The following is a 24576-nucleotide window of genomic DNA, read 5'->3' on the forward strand; positions in this document are numbered from 1 at the left end:
GGCCCGTAGGCACAAACAACAGTGAGAGACCTATCCCCGACCCGTAGGCGCAGGGAAACGACCCTCTCGTTCACCGGGGTAAACTCCAACACATGGCGGCAGAGCTGGGGAGCTATAAGCAAACCCACACCAGCCCGCCGCCTCTCACCATGGGCAACTCCAGAGTGGTGAAGAGTCCATCCTCTATCAAGGAGTGTGGTTCCAGAGCCCAAGCCGTGCGTAGAGGTGATCCCGACTACCTCTAATCGGAACCTCTCAACCTCACGCACTAACTCAGGCTCCTTCCCCGCCAGCGAGGTGACATTCCACGTCCCTAGAGCCAGTTTCCGTGTCCAGAGATCGGGTTGTCTAGGCCACTGCCTTCGACTGCCACCCGATCCTCTTCGCACCAGCCCCTTATGGTCCCTCCTGTGGGTGGTGAGCCCACGGGAAGGCGGCCCCACGTCGCCCGTTCGGGCTGAGCCCGGCCGGGCCCCATGGCGGAAGGCCCGGCCACCAGGCACTCGCATACGAGCCCCAACCCCGTGCCTGGCTCCAGGGTGGGGCCCCGGCTGCGCCATACCGGCCATTGACCCGTCGCCTAAGACCTGTTTGCCTTGGGAGACCCTACCAGGGGCATATAGCCCCAGACAACATAGCTCCTAGGGTCACTCGGGTACTCAAACCCCTCCACCACGTTAAGGTGGCAGTTCTTGGAGGGGCAATTACCAATCTATCCCATTTATTACATTTAATACATTACTTTCGCATACACCCCAGTGGACACCAAACAAAGCAAAACCTTGCGATTTCAAAACTCCCAAGGTAACAACATCCTTGAACAAATACACATATCCCACCAAGGAACATACAATGCAGCCAATCGGAACCCCCGTGCACAGGGATTTCCAAAATGGACAAATGCATTTACTAGATGATGACCACAAACGGATAATGATAAATGCCCGGGACTCGGGCCATAATGACATACAGAATAAAGACAATTGGTGCGCGCATACACAACGTCAGTAGCATAACTACTGATCCAAACCATAAAGTGACCAACAATTTTGGCAATTTAGGAGCAAGCCCTACTCCTTCCTACAATCTGAAATTGGTGGACATAGAGCCTTGACAAAATCCGCGAGGTCCCCCCGAGCACAGCAGTAGCCATAGACGCGCAACAGATATAGCCCCTTAGCCATCAGTGCCCTAGCTACGTGGTTGGAAACCAACCCGAGGCCTGCTCACCTAGCGACCCATAGGACCGATTCTCCCCTACCCATAACACAGGTTGCACGGGGAGATATAGGGGCTCAATTCCCCTGTAGTTGAAAAACAAACGAGACACCTTTCTCGCATTCCGCGCAAACAGTTGCAAAGAAACCAATTCCACCAAAAGAGAGCTATGTAAAATCCTGCACGAATCACCCCGCAAGAAGTTAGCTGCATGGGAATGGTAGTCAGGACATGGAACAAATGACAGTACACTAACTACAGCCGCCATGACTGCAATACTCCTATCCACCATACTTTCTCAAATCCATCTATCAACTTCCACAAAACCATCAAATCTGACTTACAAAAACCAACCACATTGTTTACTAAAGCATATGAAAACTGTATTAAGGAACAATCTCACCGGTTGATGCTCCTCTGGTCCTGTCTGACCGTCCGCACCCCTCCCTCAGGCGGTTCAGCGTTCCTGCGTGTTCCTGTTGAATCACTCGCGGCAAGGCCAAAGAGAAGCCGAAATTGTCTCTATTCTTGCAGGAACAATACGTCTGTACAGCCGTTGTATTCGCACAGGCATCTTCCCAAATCCAATGTCCAGTTGAATGTCTAGTGGTAGCTTCATACATTTAAACGTAGCGGTTAGCAAAGTTTCTTCCTCAACCCCGGGTCTGTAGTCTTCTTTGGTCTCAGCCGCAAACACCGGAGATTACGGATGTGTACACCTGGTGTGTACAACTCCCCACTTATGGAACTTTTCTTGACTCAAACAATGAAAAAGGCCCTAACCTTGTCTGCAGAATTCAAATGTGCCCTAACACATACACTTGCGCCCTAACGCAAAAAGGAGACCTAACCCCAAGTATACTCGCGCCCTAACGCAAAAAGGAGCCCTAACCCCAAGTATACATGCGCCCTAATTCATAAAGGAGCCCTAACCCCAAGTATACTTGCGCCCTAATGCAAAAAGGAGCCCTAACCCCAAGTATACTCGCGCCCTAACGCAAAAAGGAGCCCTAACCCCAAGTATACTCGCGCCCTAACGCAAAAAGAAAGTGCCCTTACCTCCCGAGTTCGAAATTTAAGTCCGGGTACCTGTACTAAGGAATCCCAAAAAGTAGGAGACCACAGGATCAGTAACCGAGGACGAGCCCCCAAATTGTGATGGTAATTCCATGTATCGACACTCGGAGTAAGGGACACTGAGTCAAAATAATTTTTGTACATTATAACTAATGACTTTTTTCAAAAGCGGACTGTTATGGAATTTAATGAACTACTGTACATTTTAGAAATGTCTGCTTTTCTATTCCCTGTTATGTAACTCTGGTCTTTGTTTGTGACAGACATTGTTGTGTTTCCACACAGAGGCAGAGAGGAGGTGTCATGGAAATATGCTTATTATGGGATAGGCAGTCTGGTAGTCAGCAGGCAGGCAGAGTTCAGACAATGGGTCAGATTATTTGGGTACGGAGGAATAGGCTGGTTCAAGGTCGGGTCAGGCAAAGGTCATAATGGGTGATCCAAAAGGCAGAAGTACCGGAGGGCAGGCAGGCTCGGAGTCAGGGACAGAAGGGGATCAGTACTGGGAAGGCAGAGCAGAAAACGGGTAACAGGTAACATGGAAAAACAAATGCTGGAAACACATGAAAAGACAAAACGATCTGGCAGCAGGCAAACAGAAAACACAAACATTAACAGACAAGGGGAAACGGGAACATAGAAGACACCTGGTGGGGTGTGGAGACAATAATGAGACAGATGAAACAAATCAGGGGTGAGAATGGTGGAAACATCTGTCTGCCTGTCTTTGAAAAAAAAATTATCCCTGAGTGCCTGATGTGGAACAACCTCTTAAATTTGCTGGGGCTGTAGTTAAAGAACATGGCTATTCATCTCAAATGTCCTTCTTCTGGTTTTCATCCTTTTTCTTAGGACTGGGAATAAGTGACACCACTCCAACCTGAGGACAGGAGTATCCCATCCCTGAAAGTGACTGGGTTTGACCACTTTGTATTGGTGGAACTGGATTTTGGGCTGTTTTATAGATATTTCTAAAGAGTCAAAAATTCATGTAACAGATAAAATGTATAGGTTGAGTATACAATTGCATTAGAATTATCAAAGATAGCAGTTGTCCAGGAATTTTTGATTTTGCCAGAGCTAAGATGCATACAGAGAAGCTGAGCAAAAAGCATGAAAGAACATTTGCAACAACTTACTTTGGTTTATATCTAAAGTTGTGGGGGTTGGATAGCTAACCTAATGAAAGACCAAATGACTGGTCCTGAAAAATAGTCCCCCAATCCACCAGGGACACATTCCCATCTGTCCTTCCTGGCACCATAGGGTAGGGTAATTATGGCATGACCTTTTGGTCCTTTATTTCTGACAATAGATAAACCTCTATAACACATTAACATTCCAATGATATGATACGACAAGACACAAAGTGTGAATGCTAAAACAGAAATTGAGTACATATAAGTTAATTGCTATACTATTTAATGGTGTAAACATAGAATTAAAATGTGTCAGTAATTTCACTATTAATATTAGTGGTTTTAGCAATTTAGTTGTCCATAAGATCCTGAGTAGGATCAAACATGGTGGCCGCGGATCTCGGATCAGTGTGATAAAATATAAAATACTGACTGTACCTGAAATAATATTATAAGTAGAAACAATCCTGATAACAATAATGACATATGTGTAATTCACATTTGCTTTGATTTGCAGTAACCAGACAAGTTATTTGAACTAATCTGGAGTTCAACATAGCCTACTGAACTTGCAATTTTGTTTCAACTGGCTATATTTCATGGTCATAAGCAGACTATTTTAATGGAGGAATGTAATCAGATACATTAATGTTACAAGACTAGATGGTTAGGACTGGAATTGGAAAGATATGACTCACTATTGCAGTGTATAGTATTTACCTGGGCTTAATGTTAATAAACATAGCAGTGTATAGTATTTACCAGGGCTCAATGTTAATAAACATAGCAGTGGATAGTATTTACCAGGGCTTAATGTTAATAAACATAGCAGTGGATAGTATTTACCAGGGCTTAATGTTGATAAACATAGCAGTGGATAGTATTTACCAGAGCTTAATGTACCTATGTAGAAGGTGAAGAATATCCCCTGGCTCTGATAGACACTGTATGTAAGGGTCCTTTTGTGTTTGTGTTTGGCTCAGGGTCTCTCACCATCTCCTGTTCTGTCACCTCTATGACGTAGATTGTGGGATCACATGCTGTATTTGGAATATGTGATCAACTCAAGTTTGACTACAAACTCCTCTCAGAGGTTTATAAAAGCAAGTCTACCTCACTCTTCCTGTTAATGGTGTCGGTGAAAGTACCCCTTCTCTCACTCTGGGTCTGTCTTTCTTTCTCTCTACCTTCTATTTGGTTCAAGGTCATCAGGCCATGAATCTTGTGTCATGCTTAGATGAATGCTTTGTTCATGTCATGTACTGTATTGGAATGTGAGCAGTATTGCCTTGTTTAATGTTATCATCAAATGTTGAAAATAGATTACTTTAAAGATATCCATGTCCTATGACATCATTTCCATGTAAGACTAATGTGATGGATCTGCTTGGTGTATATTTACTGAATAATGGTGAATAGAGAGAAGACCAGAATCTTATTTGCATAATGATGATGCTCTGTATAGACAGCACATGATTGAGTGTTCTGGGAGTGTTTATAATCCTGTGAGTTTAACACTTCATGACTGAGAGCTGTCCTTCATGACAACTGAACCCACAACAACCATGACTTTTATAACCATCTTTATCTGGACCCTTGTCCTCTTTTTCAAAGGTAAGATTTATTAGATGTAATGTTGAAAAATAATTGTATCTACAGAAAGGAATGATATATGGCAATGCTATTATGTATATTATGTACAATGTGTTACTGTGTTTATTTCCATTAATATGGGTGTCCTTATTTTACAGAATCCAGAGGACAGTACATTCTGACTCAGTCACCTGCAGTTCAATCTGTTATAACAGGAAATGCAGTTACTATGAACTGTAAATTCAGCAGTAATGTGTATAACAACAATTATCTAGCCTGGTACCAACAGAAACCTGGAGGAGCTCCTAAACTCCTAATTTACTATGCTAACACACTTCAGTCTGGGATTCCATCTAGATTCAGTGGCAGTGGATCTGGGAGTGACTTCACTCTGACCATCAGTGGAGTCCAGACTGAAGATGCAGGAGATTACTACTGTCAGAGTATACACTATCCCAACAGTGTCTGGGTGTTCACACAGTGATACAGAGCCGTACAAAAACCTCCCTCAGTCAGACTGCACAGTGACTGAACTGTTACAGCTGGGACCTACTGCAGGTGTTGAGGGGGAAGAGACAGTGACATGGAACACTGGTCAGTAGAGGTCATATTTGAATAGTTAGAAAACATTCCTAGATCACGTTCTGCATCATCATCAGTCATCATCCATTATCTTCTATATTATTATGTTACACAGTTTTAACACCCACTACAGCACTGTACCACTATAGCATGTGGAGCCAATCACCATGGTGTGTGGGTGTTTGTTGGGAGCAGGCCTTAAATAAAAACAAGCCAAATATCTTGGAGAAATGCTAATAATTAAGTTTTATTGGAGCAACAAAAATGATCCTTCTTGGGATAATATTGGTGCAGGTAAGTAAAACAACAGTTCCTCACAGGATGACAAACGTTTCCTTGTAAAGTGTCTAAACAAACTGGTCACATTGAGTTCCTTTTAGGGAGGACCCAGGAGACTGATCTGGAGCCTGACAGATTAAACAACGACCTGCAGGAGCCAGGAGGTTGATCAAACCCAGGTGTGTTGACCTGTGGGGAGAAAGGTGCTCAACAGGTCAGGGCTTTGTCTCCACCTGCTGGCCACATTCCATCCCTGTATTGTCCCATGGCTCCATATGTCACACGTTATACTTTAAACACTACACACAATACAAAATGCATTGCAGTTTAATGTTGCTAGGAATGACCACGTGGGGTGAACATCAAAAGGTGCATTGCAACTTCATCACCTCACTAGAATAACTTAGTTACCACCACCATGGAGGTTAAAACTAGTCCACTCCCTCACATCTGGACCAGTCCAGGGGATTTCAACCAGTGAAACTGTTCAACTGTTGGACTTGGAGCTGTGGGAGTGAAACTGTAATTTACATAGACAAGGTTGGGTGGTTCTCCCAGAATAGAGCAGCACTGTCACCAGATTGGGTGGTTCACCCTGTTCCCAGGTGGTTGGTGGTAGAGAAGACTATGATTTGATGATCTTTATGCTGTGATGCAAATAAGAATAGAAAATAAGCTAAATGCAGGTATGATTACCACACTTGAGATCAGCATATTGACTAAATGCTGTTATGCCATTTATTTTGGTCTATTCATTCATGTATTTTAGTCAAGACAAAAGAATATTAATATAAAGAGTAGATTTCAACACATGGTCTGACCTCTGCTGTTAATCTGTGAACATTTTAGTATCTTGTGTTAGTATAAATAACTTGTTGATGACAATGTGGCTTCAAGTAAGAACAGGAATAATTAGTAAGTGAAGACATTTACATTTTCAAATGAATCCCATGAATCAATCTGGTTCCATGTTTATTTCAGTGTCATTTAATGTTTGTGACAAAGGTCTATTTGAATGTAGTTCAAGAAACAACGACAAAATTGTTTTACAAAGGAGGGAGAACCAGCAGCCTCTCTCCCCAAGGGTATGTGAATGATGGGTCCTACAGAGAACAGTCTGCCCTCCTCACTAACCTAGGTACAGTCCACTATTAGATCCAGTGTTTGAATTCCTCCATATTTTCCATAAAGAGAACAGTCATGGTGATTGTAATCCATGTTGTATAATAATTTATTAATGATGTTGATTTTAAATGTAACATTGGTGGTAAAGACAAGGAAATTACAAAAAATACTAGAGGAATCCTATCAGCTTAAGTTTAGAGTAGTGTTAACTTAATTATTTGAGGAACTCACAACACAGAGCATAAATGAACAGACAGCTAATTATATTTATTATCAAAATAAAATACAATAGTAGGACATAACGAGCTATATATTAGTGATGAAAAGCTTTCCTGTCTGTTGTAATAAATCTACTGCAGTTTGAAATCCATTCTAATGATGGAAACCTACTGAGACTGAGATTTAAAACTATAATTTTCATGGTGAATCTGCTATGGTGCTTTTATAGTGTTTATAACCCTGTGAGTTCAAAACTTCATGAGTGAGTCCTTCATGACAACTGAAGCAACTACAAGCATGACGTTTGTAGCCATCTTCATGTGGACACTACTTTCTGTTTCAAGGGTAACATTTATTACATGTATTGTTAAACATAATTAAATCTACACACAGAAATAATGTACAGTAGTATTAATATGTATATTCAGGACAATGTGTTAATATATTTAATTTCTTTGATATTAGTGTACTTCTTTTATTTTTCAGTTGAAGCTGTTCTCCCAGGACAGGCAGTGTCTGTTAATGTACTGGGTGGGATGTCAACTGGACACGTTTTTACTATCTGAATAGTATGTTATTATTAGAATAGTTTTCGGTTATTCGAAATATATGTATTTATAAACTACCAATACAACCTCAGCGCTACTACATTTCGTGCAAATATGTGGTTTTCTCCTGTAACATTGGCTCAAATGAACAAGCGTGCATATGGATTAAGTCGTGTGGTAGACACACAAAACTCAGCTACAGAACTAGAAGACAAAATGTATCAACACATAATACTGGGTTTATTGGATGGAGAGTCTAGAGAAGCAAGTTAGCTAAGCTAGCCAACTATATGCTATTTCCTTAGCTCACCGTTTTCTGCACTCTCAACCGCCTTTAGATTCCACTGCTGAACTTTACCAAGCGTTTTGTGGCCAAATACTTTTCCAATGGGTAACATTAATTCAGTAAGTATATTCAATATTCCCTTGAATTAGTTAACTTTCATCCACTAGCTAACAGTAGGCTATGTAGAATACAGCTCTGGAAAAAATTAAGAGACCACTAAGAGGCACACCTCACTTAACTTAATGAGGTACTGATTAGGTGATTACCTGAACCAAATCTAATTTAACGAGGAAAAGTATAAAAACCACTGCTGTGGTCATCACTATCCTCTTGCAATAGGACCAGCTGGATGGCAGAAACAGTGCAAGTAGTACCTCAAAGGTAATTTGAATATAAAAAATAACTAGTTAGCATGACAACGGTTGAGTGAGGGTTCAAATCTGGCTTTACTGGCAGAGGGAGACCGTGAGCATCAGGTTGCTTCCATCCTGAAAATTTCTAAGAAAGCGGTTCATAAGAACAAGGCCAAGCAAAAGACAACAAAGCTACAGACTGGCAGAGGGTGAAACCGACTGTCCACTGACTGAGATGACCGTCAACTCATTCGAATGTCACTCAGCAACCGTAGGATGACATCAAGTGACCTACAAAAAGAATGGCAAACAGCATCTGGGGTGAAGTGCACAGCGAGGACGGTTCGAAACAGGCTCCTAAGGGCATAGTTGAAGTCTTGCAAAGCTAGAAAAAAGCCCTTCATCAATGAGAAGCAAAGAAGAGCCAGGCTGAAGTTTGCAAAAGACCATAAGGATTGGACTGTAGAGGAATGGAGTAATGTTATCTTCTGAACCCCATTGAAAAACTCTGGAATTTCATCAAGAGGAAGATGGATGGTCACAAGCCATCAAACAAAGCCGAGCTACTTGATTTTTTGGCCAGGAGTGGCATAGATTCACCCAACATCAATGTGACATACTGGTGCAGAGCATGCCAAGACGCATGAAAGCTGTGACTAAAAATCTGGGTTATTCCACCAAATATTGATTTCTGAACTCTTTGAGAAATCAATATTTAACGAGAAGGGCCTGGCTGCAGATGGGCACTGTGGGCTGATGGGCAGGACTTGGGCTCTCTAGAGATTTTGAATGGTACTTCAACTGTTGTTGAATCACAGGCCGTTTGTTACTGATGTAATTAACTCTTTCACTGTTTTCAAGTTTTTATAAACAATAACCATATTTTGTTTAGCAAACAGTTTACATAAAGGTTATTACAGAATTTTGGTCTCTGACAAAATAACATACACAATCGTGTTTATAATGCACAATCAAGAATTGTTTAGTATCCCTAAATTCTTCCATCTGCTTTTTAGTGTTCTGTGGATTAATTTAATCCTACGCTGTGAATTTAGCTGCAAGTCTTTATCCAATAGAATAGCTTAGTTTATATATCAATGTGTACAGATTGTTCCTCTTTTAGAGATTGCAATCCTGTAATGACAATAACACTTTGAGGCCTGGCTGGGCACTATGAAGCCTGGTTGGGCACTACGAAGCCTGGTTGGGCACTATGAAGCCTGGTTGGGCACTATGAAGCCTGGCTGGGCACTAAGAAGCCTGGTTGGGCACAACAAAGGCTGGTTTGGCCCTGTGAAGCCGGTTGGGAACAGTGAAGCCTGGCTGGGCACTATGAAGCCTGGTTGGGGCCTGTGAAGCCGGTTGGGCACTACGAAGCCTGGTTGGGGCCTGTGAAGCCGGTTGGGCACTACGAAGCCTGGTTGAGCTCTATGAAGCTTGATTGGGCACAATGAGGCCTGGTTTTAAACCCCCAAAAAATATTATGTCCCAAAGTGGCAATTCCATCCCCTAAATTCACCATCCTGCTGTACATAAACATAATAGACAATTCACTTTACAGCATGATCATCATCACAGTATAAGAAACTGTCTTACGATGTATAAATTTACTTTTAATTGACCAGTTACCAATTTTATACTTTCATTCAATGTTTACTCAGTATTTCCGTACAGTATGCCTGAATATCTGTATTACTTTATCCTCACTGTGTGGGTCTGTGACAACATTTTCATTGTATATGTCCAACAACATCTGCGTTTCTTTCAACTGCAACTTGATTTATTTAATATCCTTCAAGGCAGTATACATAAATACATCCAGATTTACTGAGTGCAAATAGGATATGTTTTGGAACAGAAAATAAATGCAACATCGTGGATTTATTCAATATTCAAACAGAACATTAAAAACATGCACATTTTATTTAACAAAGTCAGAGATGTTTGACTACAGTAAGCAATGTCATGGAGTAAAATAAATGTAAATAAACCAATCATTGTTTATTAATTATACTGCACACCGTATGTCCATAAATGTACATGTACATTCCTACCATTAAGCAACACAACGTTTTTCCTGAAGGTTTTATTTTTCACCACAGAGATAACCACATACTGCTTCTTAAGACTATCCGCTCATTCTAATAAGGTGATCCGCTCATTCTAACAATACTTTGTCACTTTTGGTGGGCCAGGAAACCAGCAAACCCCTCTCCTACACTTATAACCAGTCTGGCACGTTGGCGCCATGTGCCCTGGTGAAAAGGGGTTGGGACAAACTAGTCAAACATAGGGTCTTCCAATTAAAACTTAGTCTTGGATGTTATTAGTCTGTTTTGTACGTGGTATGTCAGTGCAGGTGTGGGTGTATATCAGGAGGTCTGTGAGGATACTACAGATGGTGTTTCATTTGAGATTTAATTACAGAATTGTATGGGCTGTTTATAAAAAAAACTTTGGTGATAAGTAGAACATAGGAGATGATTTTAGACATTTTGAACAAAGGGAGAATCCTTTTAATCTGTATACTTTGTAATTAGTTTAAACCTATATTCATAAACCAGAATTTAATCTTACTATTGGAATGATTGGGACCTGGTGTGAATGATTGAAGGCATGTCACATGTGATGGCAATTTTATCGATCAGAACTCTTTAAGAAGGAAGTACAGAGACGAAATACTCTTGGCACAAATTAACAGTTTATTAAATCATTTGCAAATGAGAGAGACGCGTCAAACGCTTACAGACATAATCATCCAAGGAGTCTCTAACTCCATACATGAACAATCCGTATTTATTACATAGAAGAGGGGTGTGTTAAGATGCTGCCATCTGTTTACCCCAAAGGGCGGGCTGTCCCCCCACCTTATTCTTCTCAACTCCTGAGGAGACACAATGTCTGGATAGTCAACAGAGACACTAAAGGGTTAATTAGTTACTAGTTAAAGATGCCGAGAAGGGGTCTGGTGTTTGAATAGGAGACATCCTTGACCGGCACGGGTGGATTAGAGGGGTACTTGTAAATCTGTATAATGTATAGGACGAGAAAGAATACATCCTTCCTCTAGGCAGGAGGACATGGCCCAAATACTTCATAATCCTCTGATATTATACAGACATGTGTGTCACAATCAAAGTACAGATTTACATATCAGCCAATGGAAAGACAGACATTTCTCAAATGCACCTTAGTTCAAAATTTCCATAACACACACAAAACAAGTCCTGGATGTGTTTGTGGAGTTACAGGAACTGGAGGTGTGCGGGACGGTGGCACTGATCCTCACCGTAACGTGACAGTAGAAGCATTAAAATAAAGCAGATCAACAAACCAATGGTGAGAGGGATCTAGTATACTGCCACCACCTCAAAACAAATACACCTTAAATAATTTATTATTGTTTTAAACATATTTGGGAAACACTTAAAATAACAAAAATGGGCCAATTCATGTATTTAAGAAAATATAATTAATAAATCTAGAACTAAAGATTAACATTTTGAAAGTGTTGTTTGTATATTGACTGTGTGAGGACAAGTGGGCTATATTTGTTTAGATAATTAGAAAATTGTCCTATTGTTGGCTGTAATATAAGCTTTCAGCAACAAAAAAACATCCCTGGGTTACACCTAAGGAACACCACAGACCTTGCCAGGACCAGTCCACTAAAACCTGATGCCTCTGGGAATAACCTGAAATGTAATTTGAATTAAGTTAAATGTATGTATACATTTTTAAATACATCTCAGAATAAAAGGTGAAATACATAAAAGGTTGTTATTCCTTCCTGAAAGACGCATTTTGAATAAAGTTAAATGCATTCGCCATATATTTATCACATTCCATATGTATTCTGCATTGCAACAATATTTGTATTTTCTGTGTGGGTTGGGATGCAGCCCACCATTACCATGCTTGTTCATTCACAGAACTGAAAGATTTTTTCTTATAGAGACCAGCAGAGGATATTTAGCCTAAATTGGGAAAAACCAATTGTCATTATAAATGCAACACTTGTAGAATAACTATTTCTATATATAGCTAACCTATTGCAGGGCGATTCGTGCAGGATGTTGAGCAGCTCTCTGTTGGTGGAATTGGTTTCTGTGCAACTGTCTGTGTGAAATGCGAGAAGATTGTCTTGTTTGTTTTTCGACTGTAGGGGAATTGTGCCCATATGTCTCCCTGTGCGACTTGTATTATAGGTAGGGGAGATTCGGTCCTATGGGCTAGCGGTGAGCAGGCCTCGGGTTGATTTCCAACCACGTAGGTAGGGCACTGATGGCTTAGGGGCTATATCTCTTGCGCATCTAGGCCTACTGCTGTGCTCGGAGGACCTCGCTTTATGTCCACCAATTTCAGAGACTGTAGAAGGGAGTAGGGATTGCTCCTGTAAATTGCCGAAGTTGTTGGACAGCTTATGGTTTGAATTAAGTGATTGATTGAAATATACATCTGACTTTTACGTTCTGTTACACCGGCCTGCCAAGAAATGGTTCATAACTGACTGTCTGACGTTTGGAGGAGCTGAACATTTGTGATGACTTTGTAAGTACATCTAACCATGAGAGGACTTTTCAGTGAATCAAGTAATTGGCATGAGAGGACTTTGTACCAGTGATGCATTGAAGGAGGTATTCAGTGGTAGGTGTTTACACACCCATGTGTCATTGCCACATACCCCATACTGTCAATATATGTGTCACCTGAATTTCATTTCCATTGACAAATGATTTTAACATAAAAGGTTTTGGTGTACTATGTTATAATTCTGTATAATGAAAATGTGTGATCTTGGAGTTACAACGAAGGTAATGGTCTAAAAGCATGTAAATGAGGATCCAGACATTTCAGATTTGTTCCGTTCTCTAATCCTTGGGGTAATGATATTGACTGGGTCATGTTGTTAAAAAGTACTGTTTTGTTGCAGTCTACATCTTAATGAGTGAACTGTTTAAGGTTTGATACCAAGGTTTGACATGGTATCAAGAGGATGGATTGTTGTGGAAATTCTTGCACTGATGTATACTTGGTCGTCCTATACATGTACATATGGGTTACTAGTTAAAGATGCAGAGAGGGATCTGGTTTTTGACTAGGAGACATCCTTGACCGGCACCAGCGGATTAGAGGGTTACTCGTAAATCAGTGAATCTGTATAACAATTTAGTGTCTCGGTTGATTGTCCAGACATTGAGCCTCCTCAGGAGTTGAGAAGGATAAGGTGGGGGGACAGCCCGCCCTTTAGGTAAATGTTACACAAGACAGATGGGCAACAACTTACCACACCCCTTTTAACTGTAATAAATACGGATTGTTTTGTCTTACGGTAGAGAGTCCTCGGGCGATTATGTTTGTAAGCGGTTGACGCGTCTCTCTTATTTGCAAATAATTAATAAACTGTTATATTGTTTCAAGAGAATTTTGTCTCTGTTTCTTACTCCTTTAAGAGTCGATCGATAGAATTACCATCACATAACTGTTCTGTAAATGTCATCATGAATGTAGCACGTACCATCAACTCACTTTGAAGTATTTTAAGTCTTAAACTTTGAAAATCACTGAACATCTAGACAAATGTCAATGTTTCACCATTGGTGACAGGGCCAGTTTGGGCCCGGGCCTGTTAGGTACATGGGGTGGGACCTTCCTCTTCCCCTTTGGAACCAATTACCCCTACCTCTGTATTGCTGAACAGGATACTGCTAATTTTGTATCAAATATCCCGGAGGAGGTCTTGGATTTCGGATTTACTCTATTGGTTGCTGTTGGTAGTTCACCATTGGCCGAGGAACAATGTAATGTTGCTGGGGAAGGGCCTGTTGAAATTACTGTTGTGGGTTGGCATGTTGGAGCACAACGCTAATGGTTAAGAGCATGAAATCCTCACGCAAGGCTTCCTGGTGGCTGCTGCTATATGTGTTGATAAGTCAGTATATGCTGGTGGGGGCAGGAAGTTTGGAGCAGAAGGTGTAGAGCTCAAAGCTGGTCGGCCAAGGGAGGTGGCGGTTTGGTCATTGACTGGATTTCCCAAGGCTAGTGATGCGCAGGCTAGTTCATTTTCTGGGGATTACAGGGCTCCTTGTGTGTTAGCCCTCGTACCTTCCTCCTCCATGCATATAGGTAGTGTTATGGACATTTTGAACTAAGGTACATTTGGGAAATGTTTGTCTTTCTATTGGCTGGTATGTAACACACGTCTGTATAATATCAGAGGATTATTAGGTACCTTGACCCTGTTCTCCTGCCTAGACCAAGAAGGGTGCCAGACCTTTGCTTCTTAGGAATGTAGGAGAGGGGGATCTGGTGTTTAGGGTCATTATTGACTGGTATCAGCAGATTATAGGGTTACTCGTAAATCGGTCAATCTGTATAACCCATCAGTGTCTATCTGTTGTTTGTCCAGATGCTGTAAATCTTCTCCTGGAGTTGAAGAGGTTACCCATGTGGAGGAGGATAGCTTGCTCCTTGTGTGAAGCCTAGGTAGTAATAGAATGTGTTCTGTTTGATTTAGGACAGCAACTTACCACACCCCTTTTTTCTCTATAAATACAAACTGTTCATGTATTAAGTTAGAGACTGATTGTTTGTAAGCGTTTAACGCGTCTCTCTTATTTGCAAATAATAACAAAACTGTTACATTGTGCCAAGAGAATTTTGTCTCTGTTCTTCCTCATTTAAGAGTGTAGATCGATGGAATTGCCATCACACTTTGGGTGCTCGTCCTTGGTTACTTACCCTGGTGTCTCGTAATCATATCCTAGCGGGTCAACCGTGCACGGTCGGAGACTAGGTCTCTGGAGCCTTAAATCCTTCCCCCGCTCGTGGACTGGCTGCGAAAGGGGTGAGAGTCTGGGCGCCCGGCTTATATGATTTTTGGGATTCATCAGTACAGGTACCCAGACTTATATTTAGTACTAAGGAGGTAAGAGCACAATACAGTTGCGGTTGGACCGTGAGGGTTAAAATCTGCAGTTAAGGTTGGACCTTCTAAATAAAATCTGTCTCTGTTCTTCCTCATTTAAGAGTGTAGATCGATGGAATTGCCATCACACTTGCCACATTTTCAAGTCTTTATTTTATAAAATAGACCAGGTTCATGGCTCTTGCGGTATATGGCTCTGTGTACCTCAGCCAATATTACAGGATCAAAGGTGCATTGTGGTGGGAAATGGTTGACGCTGTATTTTGTCATTTTCCACCATTCAGTAAAGTGTGCATCTGCCTTCTTACTATGGAGTTTCAGCATGTATTCAAAAGGGGTCTCTGTAATGTGTGTATCTGCCTCCTTACCATGGAGTTTAGCATGTATTCAACAGGGGTCTCTGTAATGTGTGTATCTGCCTCCTTACTATGGAGTTTAGCATGTATTCAACAGGGGTCTCTGTAATGTGTGTAACCGCCTCCTTACCATGGAGTTTAGCATGTCTGTTTGTATTATGTTCAAATGATCAAACTGTACCCTTTGTATTTCATAGTTATATGAAGACTGAATTTCCTTGTCTGGGCCTTACACTGCTTTTAATCCAGTCAGGACACAATTTAGTGCCATTTTTAAAGTAGAATGGGACCAGAATGCTCGTGACAAAGACTGTATCTTTCAAGTGTTTAATCAGCTATTACCGCACATTGAATAATATAAACATGGAATTAAAAAGTAATAATAAGATTTGCCAAATTGCCAGAAATATCCAACAGCTATAATATTTTTCCAAACGTCACCAAAAGAATGATCCGTCTTTTTAACCAAAAACACAACAAAAACAACAGCCCAAATTTCTTCCTAATAGGAAAAAAACAATAAAAAACTGTAAAAGAAATTCTGTGATCTGGGTGAAAATCACCAGCATAAATGGCGTATGTATGGCCACAGCCACACCAGTGCTCATTTGGGGGTTATGGGGAATGTCACTGATCGATAAAGCATTAGTGAATTACAACAGTTCTAGTCAGTGATGTTGTTGTTTCATTTCTAAAACACTGGTTATGCTGGACGTCCCTCAAACAAACACTAGAAAGCGCCAAAGAAGAATAGGGAGCCGTGACGGAACCTTTTGAGTTAAAATGTCCGGCTATTTCCTTATGTCATAACAAGAAAATACGTTGAATAAAGTCAATGGATCATAGTCAATTGTTTATAGTCTAACTAGAGGATTTATGGCATATAGATGTTGCTATTGTCTTTCATCAGAACACAGATCAAAGAAACACAAGTATGGTCGGCATTTTAGGCAAAATTCACAATTGTAATAAGATACACAACCCAATCAATAATTATATTGAGCACGCATTCACATTCACACACACATCCAACTGATCCTGAGCGCACACAGAATAATCCATGCTTCCGTGCTTCTGTCTCTCTCTCATTCATTCAAACACACATTCAATGCCAGCCATTCAAACCTCTGTTAACAGCGTAGAGATTTTCTTATGGCCCCTCACCAAAATGCTATAGTGGTTCAAGTTGATTATTTCAGTTTAATTATGTGGATCCATGAGAACAATCACTTTTACAAAACAGAGCATGAGTACAGAGATCAACAGGGTAGTGTCATAACAATTGTTCTGATTATACATTATTGCTTTCACCTCTTTATACCCCTCCTTGTCAGCTCCCAAAAGTATTATCTCTTATGCTATAAGACACATACAAAAACAAGTTGTCATACTAATGGGAAAACAAGATAGGACCCTACACTGTCATGGCAACCATAGTTCTAGGTCAGAGTTAACAGACCTGATCTGAGCTACCCCTGGTCTCTGTCCTGCCCAAATGGAAGAAACAGAGGAGACACAGGCGACTTCACCTTGGAGCCATCTGTAGTTGGATCATAGGTAAGATAGGTTTGAGTCCTGGCGCCTTGGTTGTGGCCATAATCACTTCTAAGAACAGGGCATGCTGACCTAGGTCTTCTTCTATCTGTGGCAACCATAAACAGTCTAAAGCAAATTCAGGCCTAATCTAAAACAGTCCATATATTACATTTAATTTGATAAATAAGGATATGGTAATAAATGAATCCTTTACATCAGCCAGGTCAGGAGAATCTGTTTTCTATAGCTGCAGGCCGGGTCGGAAGTGATGGTTACTAGCACCAAAATTCTCACTTTTGCCCTGTGACTTCAATACAACACCTTATCTTTAAACACTGAAGCCCTCCTGTAGCGTGTGTGTCGTCGACCCCTGGTTCCTCTCTCAGCTACCTGGACAGCAGATAAGATGTACCAGCGTGGCATGATGTCTTGCAGTTGGTCTTCCGTGCCCCAGAAAACGTTGTCCAGAACCGCTGCTTTCCACATCTCCCCCCATCGGTTGGGGGTTGCCTTCTTCATCTCATGGCAGAATCATCAGCACTAGAATTAGTCCAGCTGTCAGGAACCATATATCTCTGTAGACGTGCGGCACCCCAGGGAGTAGAATCCACTTGCAGCTGTGGGACAGTCTGTGTGTGTGATCCATCATATCTCAGCCCACCTCACAATTGTCCTTTAAGCCAAAATCAGTGTCTGGGCTCCAACCAGTCTTATTGCTGAATCGATTTCAAGTGTCCTGTACCTTTCAACGAATTCTCCTTGAGAAGATTAGTGGCAACTGCACGGTACACTATCAAATATATGTCCATAACATTAGTTTGTTGCTTCTTGTTTATTTATGCAAATGTACACAAAGTGCTCCATCCGCGGATCTGTGGATTGAGACCCAGAAAATACTGTCTATTGCCCCCTCTAGCCTCAATGACAGAGTGCATTCTTTTGTAATAGTTGTCTATGAGGCCCTGAATTCTTGTAGGTTATAGCTACCCATTCGTCTTGGCGAAATGCCTCCAGGTCATGCAAAGCCTTGGGTCGTCTTGCTTGAACGGCACTTTTGAGAACTCCCCAGAGTGGCTCGATGATATTACAGTTTTTCTCAATTGTAACACAATTTCTGAAACCTTGCTCCATTTTCTGAAAATGTAACCCACCCCAAAATCTGTTGGTTGTGTTTAAAACTTCAAAGCAGGGATGATGTGATTGAGTGATCAATATTTGTCATCATAATAGGATATTTTGTACATTCATCCAAGCTAATTTGTACTGAAGTTAAAATATTCCTTCAGATATAGCCTACATATGAGTAAAATAAAACAAAAAGTATGAGTTTCCTATTTTAATTTATTAATCAGACACATAGCTCAGGTCATGACACTTTGTTTTAATTGAGTCATTTCAATTTTCAACACTTTTCAGCAGTGGCAAACACTTTGGGGCAAAGAAAACAAAAATATGCTGGTGTCTGAAAACATTTTCTGTTGACATAGGTAAGCTCATATAATGTGTTTATTCCTAACAGTTATCCTGTACAAGTTTGAAAATTACGATGTTACCGTACAGTTGAAATGAGGGAAACACAGTCATAATGATCGCTTTACTAGTTCTGGAGGAAGCGTGGGTCTTGTTTTCAATGTCAATTTGCTAATCTGTTTATAATGTTTTGGCATATTATTAGTTAAGACGTATGTGGCCAATGTTAAATTACGTATGTAGCTGGTGTCGTTTTTTTTCTTTCTTTTCGAAACCTGTTGCAGAGGGAGAAAACGGCGAACATTTAGCTGTGAAAGATATATATTTTTTTGATGCTGGAGCTGTCCGAAAACCTTTTCTGTTGACATAGCTGTGGCGCCCCTCCAAGAACTGCCACCTTAACGTGGTGGAGGGGTTTGAGTACCCGAGTGACCCTAGGAGCTATGTTGTCTGGGGCTATATGCCCCTGGTAGGGTCTCCCAAGGCAAACAGGTCTTAGGCGACGGGTCAGACTAAGAGCGGTTCAAACCCCCCTTAATGATGAATAAAATTATGAGTACCGTGACGTCGCCCGGTATGGCGCAGCCGGGGCCCCACCCTGGAGCCAGGCCCGGGGTTGGGGCTCGTATGCGAGCGCCTGGTGGCCGGGCCTTCCCCCATGGGGCCCGGCCGGGCTCAGCCCGAACGGGCGACGTGGGGCCACCCTCCCGTGGGCTCACCACCCACAGGAGGGACCATAAGGGGCCGGTGCGAAGAGGATCGGGCGGCAGTCGAAGGCAGGGGCCTAGACAACCCGATCTCTGGACACGGAAACTAGCTCTGGGGACGTGGAATGTCACCTCGCTGGCGGGGAAGGAGCCTGAGTTAGTGCGTGAGGTTGAGAGGTTCCGATTAGAGGTAGTCGCGATCACCTCTACGCACGGCTTGGGCTCTGGAACCACACTCCTTGAGAGAGGATGGACTCTTCACCACTCTGGAGTTGCCCATGGTGAGAGGCGGCGGGCTGGTGTGGGTTTGCTTATAGCTCCCCAGCTCTGCCGCCATGTGTTGGAGTTTACCGACTGGGGACTCTATTGTTCTACTGGGGGACTTCAACGCCCACGTGGGCAACAACAGTGACACCTGGAGGGGCGTGATTGGGAGGAACGGCCCCCCTGATCTGAACCCGAGTGGTGTTCAGTTATTGGACTTCTGTGCTAGTCACAGTTTGTCCATAACGAACACCATGTTCAAGCATAAGGGTGTTCATCAGTGCACGTGGCACCAGGACACCCTAGGCCGCAGGTCGATGATCGACTTTGTTGTCGTCTCATCTGACCTGCGGTCGTATGTCTTGGACACTCGGGTGAAGAGAGGGGCGGAGCTGTCAACTGATCACCACCTGGTGGTGAGTTGGATCCGATGGCGGGGGAGAAAGCTGGACAGACTCGGCAGGCCCAAGCGTACTGTAAGGGTCTGCTGGGAATGTCTGGCCGAGTCTCCTGTCAGAGAGATCTTTAACTCCCACCTCCGGCAGAGCTTCGACTGGATCCCGAGGGAGGCTGGAGATATTGAGTCCGAGTGGACCATGTTCTCCACCGCCATTGTCGAAGCGGCCGCTCGGAGCTGTGGCCGTAAGGTCTCCGGTGCCTGTCGAGGCGGCTATCCCCGAACCCGGTGGTGGACACCGGAAGTAAGGGATGCCGTCAAGCTGAAGAAGGAGTCCTATCAGGCCTGGTTGGCTTGTGGGACTCCTGACGCAGCTGACGGGTACCGACAGGCCAAGCGGGCTGCAGCCCGGGTGGTTGTGGAAGCAAAAACTCGGGCCTGGGAGGAGTTCGGTGAGGCCATGGAGAAGGACTATCGGCTGGCCTCGAAGAGATTCTGGCAAACCATCCGGCGCCCCAGGAGAGGGAAACAGTGCCCTACCAACGCTGTTTACAGTAGAGGTGGGCAGCTGTTGACCTCAACTGAGGATGTCGTCGGGCGGTGGAAGGAGTACTTCGAGGATCTCCTCAATCCCGCTGTCTTCCATTGAGGAAGCAGAGGATGAGGGCTCAGAGGTGGACTCGTCCATCACCCGGGCTGAAGTCACTGAGGTGGTCAAGAAACTCCTCAGTAGCAAGGCACCGGGGGTGGATGAGATCCGCCCTGAGTACCTCAAGTCTCTGGATGTTGTGGGGCTGTCTTGGTTGACACGCCTGTGCAACATCGCGTGGCGGTCGGGGACAGTGCCTCTGGGATGAAAATCAGTACCTCCAATTCCAAGGCCATGGTCCTCAGTGGGAAAAGGGTGGCTTGCCCACTTCAGGTTGGTGGAGAGTGCCTGCCTCAAGTGGAGGATTTTAAGTATCTAGGGGTCTTGTTCACTTGTGAGGGAAGGATGGAACAGGAGATTGACAGACTGATCGGTGCAGCTTCTGCAGTAATGCAGTCGATGTATCGGTCTGTCGTGGTGAAGAAAGTCAATCTACGTTCCTACTCTCACCTATGGTCATGAGCTTTGGGTCATGACCGAAAGGACAAGATCCCGGATACAGGCGGCCGAAATGAGCTTTCTCCGCAGGGTGGCCGGGCGATCCCTTAGAGATAGGGTGAGAAGCTCGGTCACCCGGGAGGAGCTCAGAGTAGAGCCGCTGCTCCTCCACATCGAGAGGGGTCAGCTGAGGTGGCTTGGGCATCTTTTTCGGATGCCTCCGGAACGCCTTCCCGGGAAGGTGTTCCGGTCCCGTCCCACCGGGAGGAGACCCCGGGGAAGACCTAGGACACGCTGGAGGGACTATTTCTCCCGGCTGGCCTGGGAACGCCTCGGTGTCCCCCCGGAAGAGCTAGAGGAAGTGTCTGGGGAGAGAGAAGTCTGGGAATCCCTGCTTAGACTGCTGCCTCCGCGACCCGGCCCCGGATAAGCGGAAGAAGATGGTATGGTATGGTATGGTATAGCTGTGGCGGGAAAAGAAAAGAGCGTAGAAGGACAGCAGACTGGATTCTGAACTGCAGGCCTGAGTTTGGATTACCATTTCTACTACCTCGCCAGTAAGGTCTCTCCCTCCTGTGGATTTTGTTTTAGGATCGTGTGGGATACTTATTTTTTTTAGACTGAGTTCAAACAGGTACTGGGTTGTGCACAACTAAATTTAAGGGACTATTGCTGCAGCAAAACTTAAAATGTAGTACTTGCCAGAACATATATATTTTTTTGAAATTGGAGTGTAATATGCACTGTTGAACATTTTCAATAATACTATTTTCTTGATAAGAGTAACTGTTTGTTTTCATTCTCTGGTGAAGTCAATAATAATCATTTACAGCCAAAGACAAATTATCTAATGTCAGTGCATTTTGATATTTATCTTATCTTAAACCAAGAACCAGGACATTACTAAAAAATTATTAAAGTGGTGTTCCCAGACCTTGAGGTATTTGTTTTTTGCAAGTAATGTTGAAGGCTCATTAGAACCTGGTTACAAAAACATTAATTTTGAGTGGTTGAGTTCAATCAATGACATGTTCTCTATTTATTCTTGATTGTTGCCACTTGTGTTTACCAGTATGGATGACATGTGCATTAGAGTGCAGAAGGTGTAATGAGAATGTCTTTAGAGTTTTGTGAGATCTGCAAATTGTGTTTTACCATATGAAATGGTTTAAGGTATTGACAACAGACTGCACAATTACCTAAATGAGTTCAGGCAACTGAGAACTTTGTTCAGCCAATGGGTTTTAGTGTTTGCAGTTGACAAAAACTGTAAGGTCAGGAGATTGTGAAGGCCACTCCAGAACCTTCACCTTTTTCTGCTGTAACCACTGGAGGGTCAACTTGGCCTTGTGCTTAGGGTCATTGTCATGCTGGAAAGTCCCAGAGCGTCTCATGTGCAGCTTTCGTGCAGAAGAATGCAAATTGTCTGCCAGTATTTTCTGATAACATGCTGCATTCATTTTGCCATCAGTTTTAACAAGATTTCCCATGCCTTTAGAGCTCACACACCACCAAAACATCAGTGAGCCACCACCATGCTTCACAGTGGGGATGGTATTCTGTTCATTATAGGCCTTCAAGTATCGTCATATTGTTCTCCTTGAAACAACCAAACCGTCTTTTTCCAGAGCAGCTTGTATTTCTCCTGAGGTTACCTGTGGGTTTTTCTTTGTATCCCGAACAATTCTTCTGGCAGTTTTGGCTGAAATCTACAGTATCTTGATCTACTTGACCTTGGCTTGGTTTCAAGAGATCCCTGAATTTTCCACTTCTTAATAAGGATATCTTTTTATATCCTTTTCCATCTTTATAAAGTTTAATTACCTTGTTATGCAGGTCTTTTGACAGTTCTTTTCTGCTCCCCATGGCTCAGTGTCTAGCCTGTTCAGTGCATCCACGTGAGAGCTAACACAGTCATTGACTTTTAATACACAGACACTAATTGCAATTTAAAAAGCCACAGGTGTGGGAAATTCACCTATAATTGACATTTTCACCTGTGTGTGTCACCTTGTGTGTCTGTAACAAGGCAAAACATTCAAGGGTATGTAAACTTTTGATCAGGGCCATTTGGGTGATTTCTGTTACCATTATGATTTAAAAAGGAGCAAAACAACTATGTGATAATAAATGGCCTCATATGATCACTGTCCTTAAATAAAATACTTATTTTTTTGCATGATCAGTGATATTTTCTAAATCAATGCCATGATTTCACAATATCTGCCAGCGTATGCAAACTTATGAGCATAACTGTAAGTTTTATGATCTTAGTGAAGAAGGTGCTGTTTGTATACAAGCTAACACATGTAAAGTAAAATATATTCAAATAATTGAAGCCTACCCCACAATAGATTCAAAACAATAATTTGCATAATCCATCTGCCCAGTTCCTCATATAGTGTTTATAGCCCAGTGGGTTGAAAACTTCATGACTGAGAGCTGTTCTTCATTACTACTGAACACACAACAACCATGACTTGTATGGTCATCTTCCTCTGGACACTTGTCCTCTGCTTCAAAGGTAAAGAACATTTGGTTTAATCTTTATGTAATGAAAAGTAAAATATATGAGTAACCTGAAAGACTGTTTAGAAAATGTTACTAATATCTAATGATCTACAATTATTATTTTCTCTATTTCAGAATCCAGGGGTCAGTACACTCTGACTCAGACTCCTGCAGTTGAAGCTGTTCTCCCAGGACAGACTGTCTCTCTGAAATGTAGAACCAGCAGTAATGTGCATGGTGGCTGTTGGAATGGTCAGTCATCATATGACCGTCAGTGTCTAGCCTGGTACCAACAGAAACCTGGAGGAGCTCCTAAACTCCTAATTTACTCTGCTAATATACTTCAGTCAGGGATTCCATCTAGATATAGTGGTAGTGGATCTGGGAGTGACTTCACTCTGACCATCAGTGGAGTCCAGACTGAAGATGCAGGAGATTACTACTGTCAGAGTGGACACTATCCCAACAGTGTCTGGGTGTTCACACAGTGATACAGAGCCATACAAAAACCTCCCTCAGTCAGACTGCACAGTGACTGAACTGTTACAGCTGGGACCTACTGCAGGTGTTGAGGGGGAAGAGAAAGTGACATGGAACACTGGTCAGTAGAGGTCAGATTTGAATAAGGTTAGAAAGGATTCTTCATATCACATGTTCTCCATCATCATTTGAAACACACTAGAGTTGGTAAATAATGCCACTTGCAACACCAGTGTTGGAGGGGTTCATTCCCACAAGTAGATACACTCATGCTGACAGTTGTGATAAGTGTTGCAATTTGTGGATAAGATTGTCTGCTACATAACTTAGAATGCTGAGGTGATGATACATCCTCTGAAATTATCTGACCTGTCACCTGTCAGGAATCTCCAAAACAATGACCTTCAGCACCATCTTCATC

The 24576-nt window shown here is 42.6% G+C and overlaps 1 long non-coding RNA gene and 1 gene segment (V, D, J or C); one reads left to right on the top strand and one right to left on the bottom strand.

The window, feature by feature from the left end:
- The window catches only part of LOC105008451, a 966635-nt gene that overhangs the window by 200762 nt on the left and 741297 nt on the right, over positions 1 to 24576 (top strand).
- On the bottom strand, positions 8582 to 13130 carry LOC117593633. The gene is made up of 3 exons (XR_004575084.1): positions 13038 to 13130; positions 12743 to 12744; positions 8582 to 8618 (listed from the first exon to the last, which is right to left on the bottom strand). It is a non-coding gene; the product is annotated as an uncharacterized LOC117593633 (long non-coding RNA).

The sequence above is a fragment of the Esox lucius genome, chromosome 21 (genome assembly GCF_011004845.1).
Source record: "Esox lucius isolate fEsoLuc1 chromosome 21, fEsoLuc1.pri, whole genome shotgun sequence".
In the NCBI taxonomy this organism is placed as follows: domain Eukaryota; kingdom Metazoa; phylum Chordata; class Actinopteri; order Esociformes; family Esocidae; genus Esox; species Esox lucius.